An 8,107-nucleotide genomic window follows, 5' to 3' on the forward strand; every position below is an offset into this window, starting at 1 on the left:
ACGATAAATGAGCCGCGGGCCACATTAAACCATGTGGAGGGCCTGATACGGCCTGCGGGCCTTATTTTGCCCATGTCTGCCCTAGAGATTTGGGTGTGTGTGTGTGTGTGTGTGTGTGTCAAAGTCTACAGTAACTTTACATATATATACACACACACACACACACACACACACACAGTTTAGGGCACCTTTTTCCATTGCAATCTTGTGAGCTCTGTGGTGGGGGGGATAGTGATCAGGTACCCTGTGGTGCCGCCCCAGAGAGCTTGCCGGCCTAGGCAGCTGCCTATATTGCAGGATCTGCTACTGTTTGGAGCAGGTCTAAGGGGGTCGCTGAAAACAAACAGAACAATTTTCATAGTGCCACAGAAACACAGTGCTTCAGTTTTCGAGAAAATTAACCTATGGATGGCTTACTGATAGTTGCATTAATCTCGCATATTAAGCTGGGATAGGAGAAAGTTTATTAACACACACACACACACACACACATTAAGTTATTTACTTCAGCTCTTTGATTGCTAAATACACTGACATTGATGACATTTGTACTATTTGCAAAAATGAGAGAAACTTTTTTTATTTACTGTAATTTTGTTGATATTTGGACTGAATTGGCAATTTAGTTCAGTGGATGTTAAATATTATTCTACATTTGAAAGACATCTTTTTATTTTATGAAAATAAGGAAGATAAGGGTCTTGAATTTATTGTAACCTTTTATTTTGTTAACTAAATGTAATATTCATGAGCAGAAATGTGCAAACTTCTCACCAACTGTCCTGATTTTCCTGGCTTTTAAATAATAATAATAATAATAATAATAATAATAATAATAATAATAATAATAATAATCCATCCATCGTCAACCGCTTATCCTGTGTACAGAGTCGCGGGGGGCTGGAGCCTATCCCAGCTAACATTGGGCGAAAGGCGGGGGACACCCTGGACAGGTCGCCAGTCCATCGCAGGGCAATAATAATAATAATAAATAAACATATAAAAGTTCCTTACAAAAGCTTTGGATAGTATTTATATGTTCCCAAATCCCCTTGAGTGGTGTAACTTTTATGGTTGCAATGCTTGTGTAATTATATATTGTGTAAATTACTTTGGAAAAAAAGACTTTGAAGGATCTCAAAACAAATGAAAGGCCGAACGACATGGCTACACTAAATGAAGGAGCGGAGGATGGAGTTGTTCTACACATGGGAGCAGATGATAGATATAAGGGGGTCCTTCAATTACTACATGTTTGTTTTGGTCATCATAGTCTGTAGATGGCACTGTAAGATTTGTTCCGTTTGTTTATTATATTGTAAAGTGTTGGTTAGGTGATCAGTGTGACAACATCACCTGCTTTGGGGTCAAAATCAAGGTCAACGTGTGTTAAAAGAACCTGGGCAATAACGGTGGAAATGTTTACTTTCAAAAAGATTCTGAATAATTTTATTCTATATTTTTAAATAATCTGACATTGAAGGAGATCCCCAATTAATTTAATTAGATTTTTTTTTTCAGTAGTAATAATAGATAACAGTAGTTCTGATGGAAACTACTGTTACCATGATACATTTAGGTAAGGACTTCTTACCACAACTCCACTCATTAGAATATATTGTAATAGCGTATTAATTCCTGTAGATGGCAGTGTAGAATAACGTGCACATACAGCGACCCTCTAAAAACAGCTGTGCGAGGTGATTAGAATTTGAAAGAAAAATGGAGTACATCAGTACACCCATGAGTGACATCTTTTATACATCGACCTAAACATTTAATTGTGTTCATATCATACCACTAATTGCTGTTATCTTGAATAGCATCCTTGCTCTATTTGTTATGGAATTGAAATGCCATTTCTATGATGCAGTTTCTAAGGATGTGTGTGTGTGTGTGTGTGTGTGTGTGTGTGTGTGTGTGTGTGTGTGTGTGTGTGTGTGTGTGTGTGTGTGTGTGTGTGTGTGTGTGTGTGTGTGTGTGTGTGTGTGTGTGTGTGAGAGAGGCGTGTATTTATCACTTTGTGGGGACCAAATGTCCCCATAAGGATAGTAAAACCTCAAATTTTTCACCTTGTGGGGACATTTTGTCGGTCCCCATGAGGAAAACAGCTTATAAATCATACTAAATTATGTTTTTTGAAAATGTAAAAATGCAGAAAGTTTTCTGTGAGGGTTAGGTTTAGGGGTAGGGTTAGGTTTAGGGGATAGAATATAAAGTTTGTACAGTATAAAAACCATTATGTCTATGGAAAGTCCCCATAAAACATGGAAACACAACGTGTGTGTGTGTGTGTGTGTGTGTGTGTGTGTGTGTGTGTGTGTGTGTGTGTGTGTGTGTGTGTGTGTGTGTGTGTGTGTGTGTGTGTGTGTGTGTGTCTTGTGGCTCATGTTTATTAATGCAGCTGTAGAGAAATGAGATGCTTTAAATCCATGTGCATCGTCAGGAGACCCTATGCCTCTCAAAGCTCAAGATATGCAGGCTGCACTCTTCGAACAGTTATATTTGCTGATCTTAGAAGCTTTCAAGGACTTGTTGTTTTTAGATTGGTAATGTGAAATGCAATCTTTACTGTGAAAAATCGACTACAAGGCAATGAATTTATAATTCAGATCCAATTCCTTCACTGTCTCCCTTTAGAAAACCTCACAAAACTGTCCCAACAAACTTACCTTTGTAATATGGGGCCATATCTAAAACATCCAAGCAGCAAAAGGGCACTAAATTGACCACCTTGCCAAGATAAGCTTGTGGAAAATTGAGCATGTCCCATGGGATGGGAATGAGGCTGCAGGGAGCGAGCTCAGTCAGGTACAGCAAACAAGTGCTTTCACTGGCCTGACGCTGGAATTTTATACAGCTTTATCTGATTGTTTAAAAAATAATAGAATTTTTATTCCAACTGACACTTACCATTTAGGCAAGGGCCCAAGCTCTGACATCACAATCGGTTTGAATTCATACAGCCTTGACCTATCTTAAAAGGAAAGAACACTTCAGGTTAGACATACTAAAATGAATTCACCCCATATTTCCATGCCTGTAAGAATGGGATTTTATACTGTATCTAGATTCTGTAAACGTGTTTATATATTATTTAGGCAAATGGTGTCTTCATTGTCCATGGCTACTGCTGAATTTTAAAGCCAGAATTTGTTGGGGTCATTCTACAATTTGATGCTATGAAAATATTTATTTAAATCTTGTAAAATACAGTTTCACACCAAGCACAGATCTGCAAGGACAATAATCTGTATCACCCTATGTTACAGTGTTTTAAATAAGGGTTGTATAACAATAAAGCTCTATACTATATTCGTGACCACCGTCTTTAATAAAAAAGGATGTGGTCATACACTGTGTACCTGCATTTGACACACAATCGGCTTGTGTAAGTAGTCTAAATAGACACATTCTCCTTTGAAATCTCTGGGGGTTTGCCATCAGCTGTCTTTTTGTGCTCTCAAATGCTGGGTTAAAATGCTGCCTGCAGTCATATTAAATGATAAAACCTGTCCCCGTCAGCCCCCAATGGGCAAAAGTTTAGGAATTGTCTTATAGAAAGAGAATGTTTTTCATAGGTGCTGTGATATTAACTCCCTCATAAAAAAGCTTAACTTCGTTTTTGGGTTGAACAAAGTAAACCCTTCCCAAAGGAAAAAAATGATTGCTCAGATCCACTCTTTCGAAGTTCAATAGACTTGGAGATTTCAGCTATGTTTCTCTTTATTTCTTTCAAGGAGAATAAACAGTGTGAGAAATAAATGTGGATTGCACTGCTCATTAATAGAGGCGCACATTCATTCAACAACTTATTATCTGTTTGTAAACATTTACCTTTCAATCTGATGCTCACACATTGCTATCGTATGATATCTAAACACTTTTACTATAGTGCAAGTCTTTTAAGGCGATACATTATAATGTTTAATTTACATCACCAACTACATTTAATTTACAGAAATACTCAAACCAGCCCATCTGGCACCAACAAGCATGCCACGGTCCAGATTACTGAAATATTTTTTTTTCCTCATTCTTATGGTTGATGTGAACATTAACTGAAGCTCCTGACCCGAATCTGAATGATTTTATGCACTGCACTGCTGCCACATGATTGGCTGATTAGATAATCGCATGATAATCGCATGAATTATTGTTTGTGCCAGATGAGCTGGTTTGAGTATTTCTGTAACTTCTGATCTCCTGGTATTTTCACACACAACATTCTCTAGAATTTACTCAGAATGGTGCCAAAAATAAAAAACATCCAGTGAGTGGCAGATCTGCGGATGGAAACCGCTTGTTGATGGGAGAGGTCAACAGAGAATGACCAGACTGGTTTGAACTGACAAAGTCTTCAGTAACTCAGATAACCACTCTGTACAATTGTGGTGAGAAAAATATAATCTCTGAATGCTATTCTGAGATGCGTGTTAGGCGCTGTTTTGGCCGCATGAGGGGGACCTACACAATATTAGGCAGGTGGTTTTAATGTTGTGGCTGATCGTGTATAGGATCTGTATCTAAAATAAATAAGGGGTGATAAATAAATGCTAATACAACAGGCTGGAAAAATCCTATACTAAATTCTGTATGTGCTGAAAATTTACACCGGGTGATGCACCCTGGAAAGTGCTCCGTTAGATTTGTTTCATGCTGAAGAGCCGCCAAGAGCCGTTTTCTCTCTCATAAATGTAAACGAGTGTAAAGGTCAGCATCATCATATACAGGTATGTCGAACGGATTGAAGCCTGTCATGTAAAGCATAAGCTCATTGATATCATTAAATATCAGTCTGCTTTTTAATTCCAACCTTCCTGGTCGGAGGCTTACATAAATATTTAATTTATACATTGGATTATGTTCTACCTAAGTTTAATGGTACAACACTCAAATATTTACTTGTGCATAAATTGTGACCCATTTACACCACAACTAGGCTAAGTTGTAATTTACGTATTGCTGGTGTAACCGGCCCCTTGTGAAAAAGGTTTGAAACTGATTAACCTGTCTATATTTTTTTAAATCGATATATTGAATGTTACAACATTTTCAGAGTCTTTCCTTAATGTGCCTAGATGCAGTATATTGTGCAGTGTTGGGTAAGTTACCTAAAAATAGTAATCAACTACAAATTACTAATTATTTCTCAAATTGTAATCCGATTACTTTACTAATTAATTAAAAAGTAATGACATTCCTAATTACTTTACTACGTTACTTTCTTAAAACACTTTTCTGCTCAACAAATTAAAAATAATGTCTATATTTCATACTTGTTTATTGTTACACAAAAGATACATTCAGCACCTCACATTTCTCCTTCACAATGACACATTATGGGCCCTCATTCATGTATTCTAAATGAATAAATTAATTGAAAGACATGTAACTATAATCTGATAATCTACAAGAATTATACATGTAATGTATGACTAAAAAGTAATTGTTACAGTAACTAATTCCTTTGTAATTGGATTACACCCAACACTGATATTGTGCAACCAAAATCCCAGTATATATGGTGCATAATGCTGGATTGTAAACTATAAACAAGACCAAAATAAACTAAAATTGCACCTGCTCACACAAACAAAGGGAAGCAAACATGGACTCAAACAATCAACTACAATGTATTACAATAAACACTATAAAATTATAGGAGATCATCAGGACAGCATTCTTTAGGGACACCATCAGTCAAAATCAACATGAACTCAAAAAACAATACATTTTATATAAAATAAACATTTAATTTATGTGTCTTACATATATATACACACACAGTGACAAATACTTGGCTCTGTTAATGCTCTACATGCAAGTATTCACCAAATTAAGCTTTTTAAAGCCTATATATTCACCAGAATATTTAGGCTTCACCAGATCTTTTATTATTATTCACACTATATGAAGTTGGTGACGCAATGTATGTGCTGACGGGGCACAATTCCATATAGTCACATTTTTCTTTGCATGTTCTCATTTTCTTTTAAGACATTTTATTATCTAATCAAAACAACAAAATATGCCGATGGGGTTTCAAATACAGCTGCTGAGGGAGTGTCACTAAATTTGAAAATCAAAGGAAATCACGTGCCAACTTTGGCCTGCAGGCTCTAGTTTGCGCATCTCTAGTCTAGACTGAATAGGCCACTACAGAGTCAGTCAATATAGTGCCATCTGAGGTAAACCTATTACAATGACAACAATTTTTTTTTTAAAGTGGAAGGAATGCTTATGCATTCACAACAGGGGGCCTACGGGGCATTTGTATAGCAATATGAAAGCTTATTATTGGTTTGAGTAAGAACTGTTGGCAGTGTGTGATTGAGTAGCCCTTGTGAGTGCGCTCAGGGAGGCTTCTGGCTTGTTGTAAAAAATGTTGGCAAGTAATCCATGAGAGGTCTCGAACACATTCTCATTTTCTCCCTCTCCATCTCTGATTATTGTGGAGGAAGTGAAGTGTTGCATGAATGCTGCTTCCATTAAGCGTTTGTGGTCTGCCACAATGATGCCTTGCCTCATTGGCACACCTGTCTCCAAGTGTCAGCCGGTGCACCGTTTCTCACCGTCCTCTGTGTGGACAGCAGGAAGCCACGCCTGCTGATGTCAACTATGATTAACGGCAGCCGCTTCAGTGATGCCCGTCCTTCCCGGGCTGAGATCCGGGTAGGGCCAGGTGCGAGTTTCTGAGGATATCGACACCTTAGGCGGCTAAACTGAGCTTGAACGAAGGCAAATCTAAACACAGTTTGTGACATCACTGAGATGAAACTTCTACAGTTCTAGAGGGGATATGTGTGAGATTACAGGGGTCTTTTTTTCTCAGGAGAAAAATATGAGAAGCAAGAGTCCAGGAGAAACAACTAAGATATTAGCTATCTCATTTGAGCATTTTGTTGACTACAGATAGACAGGGTTGGGAGGATTACTTTTAAAATGTATTCCACTACAGATTACAGAATACATGCTGTAAAATGTAATTTGTAACGTACTCCGTTAGATTACTCAAGGTCTAAATATTCTAAATACTTTGGATTACTTCTTCAGCACTGGTAGATTTTTCACTTGTTGTGACTATAAAAACTCTGCCTTATATCTTATGCAGTGTTGTTTATATATATATATATATATATATATATATATATATATATATATATATATATATATATATATATATATATATAATATATACAGTATATATATGAACACTTTTTTTCTAAATAAACTTTGATATTTAATTTCCTATATTATAAATTGCAATTTATATACATTATTAATAAAGATAAATACAATATCTATAATTATTACATTATTATTATTATATATATATATATATATATATATATATATATATATATATATATATATATATATATATATATATATATATATATATATATTATATAATACATATATACACATACCGGTTTTGAAACACTTACTAATTCTTTATAATAATTTTTCACATTTTAGAATAATAGTAAAGTCATCAAAACTATGGAATAACATAAATGGAACAATGGGAATTATGTTGTGAAAAAAATAAAATAAATCCAAAATAAATCAAAACTGTGTTATATTTTAGCATCTTCAAAGTATTCACCCTTTGCCTAAATTTGCAGACATGAAAATTTACATTTTCTCAACCAACTTCTTGAGGTATCACCTCATGCTGTTTAAACAGTATTGAAGGAGTTCCCATTTGCTGCACTTATTTGCTGCTTTTCTTTATTATTTGGTGTTAAGTCATCAATTTCAAAAACTTTTTTTATTACATTATAGTTTTATAATGAAATAAATAAATTTGGTGGCACAATTATATTTTTGTCTACAAAACTAATTTCAAACATTTAAGCATACGCCTTCAGATCAAAATATTTTTAAGATCACGAGAAAGTTCAGTCGAGTGTTTCAAATGTTTTTACTGGTAGTGTGTGTGTGTGTGTGTGTGTGTGTGTGTGTATATGTATAGTGTATATATTGTAAAATTTGTATTTAAAAACAGTTTTGAAAAAAAATAAAAATGGTTTGATATATTTCCTAACATTTGTGTTTTCTGATGGGGGTATACTGTATGTGTGAATGTACTAGCAGGTAT

The sequence above is a fragment of the Xyrauchen texanus genome, chromosome 7 (genome assembly GCF_025860055.1).
Source record: "Xyrauchen texanus isolate HMW12.3.18 chromosome 7, RBS_HiC_50CHRs, whole genome shotgun sequence".
Classification (NCBI taxonomy): Eukaryota; Metazoa; Chordata; class Actinopteri; order Cypriniformes; family Catostomidae; genus Xyrauchen; species Xyrauchen texanus.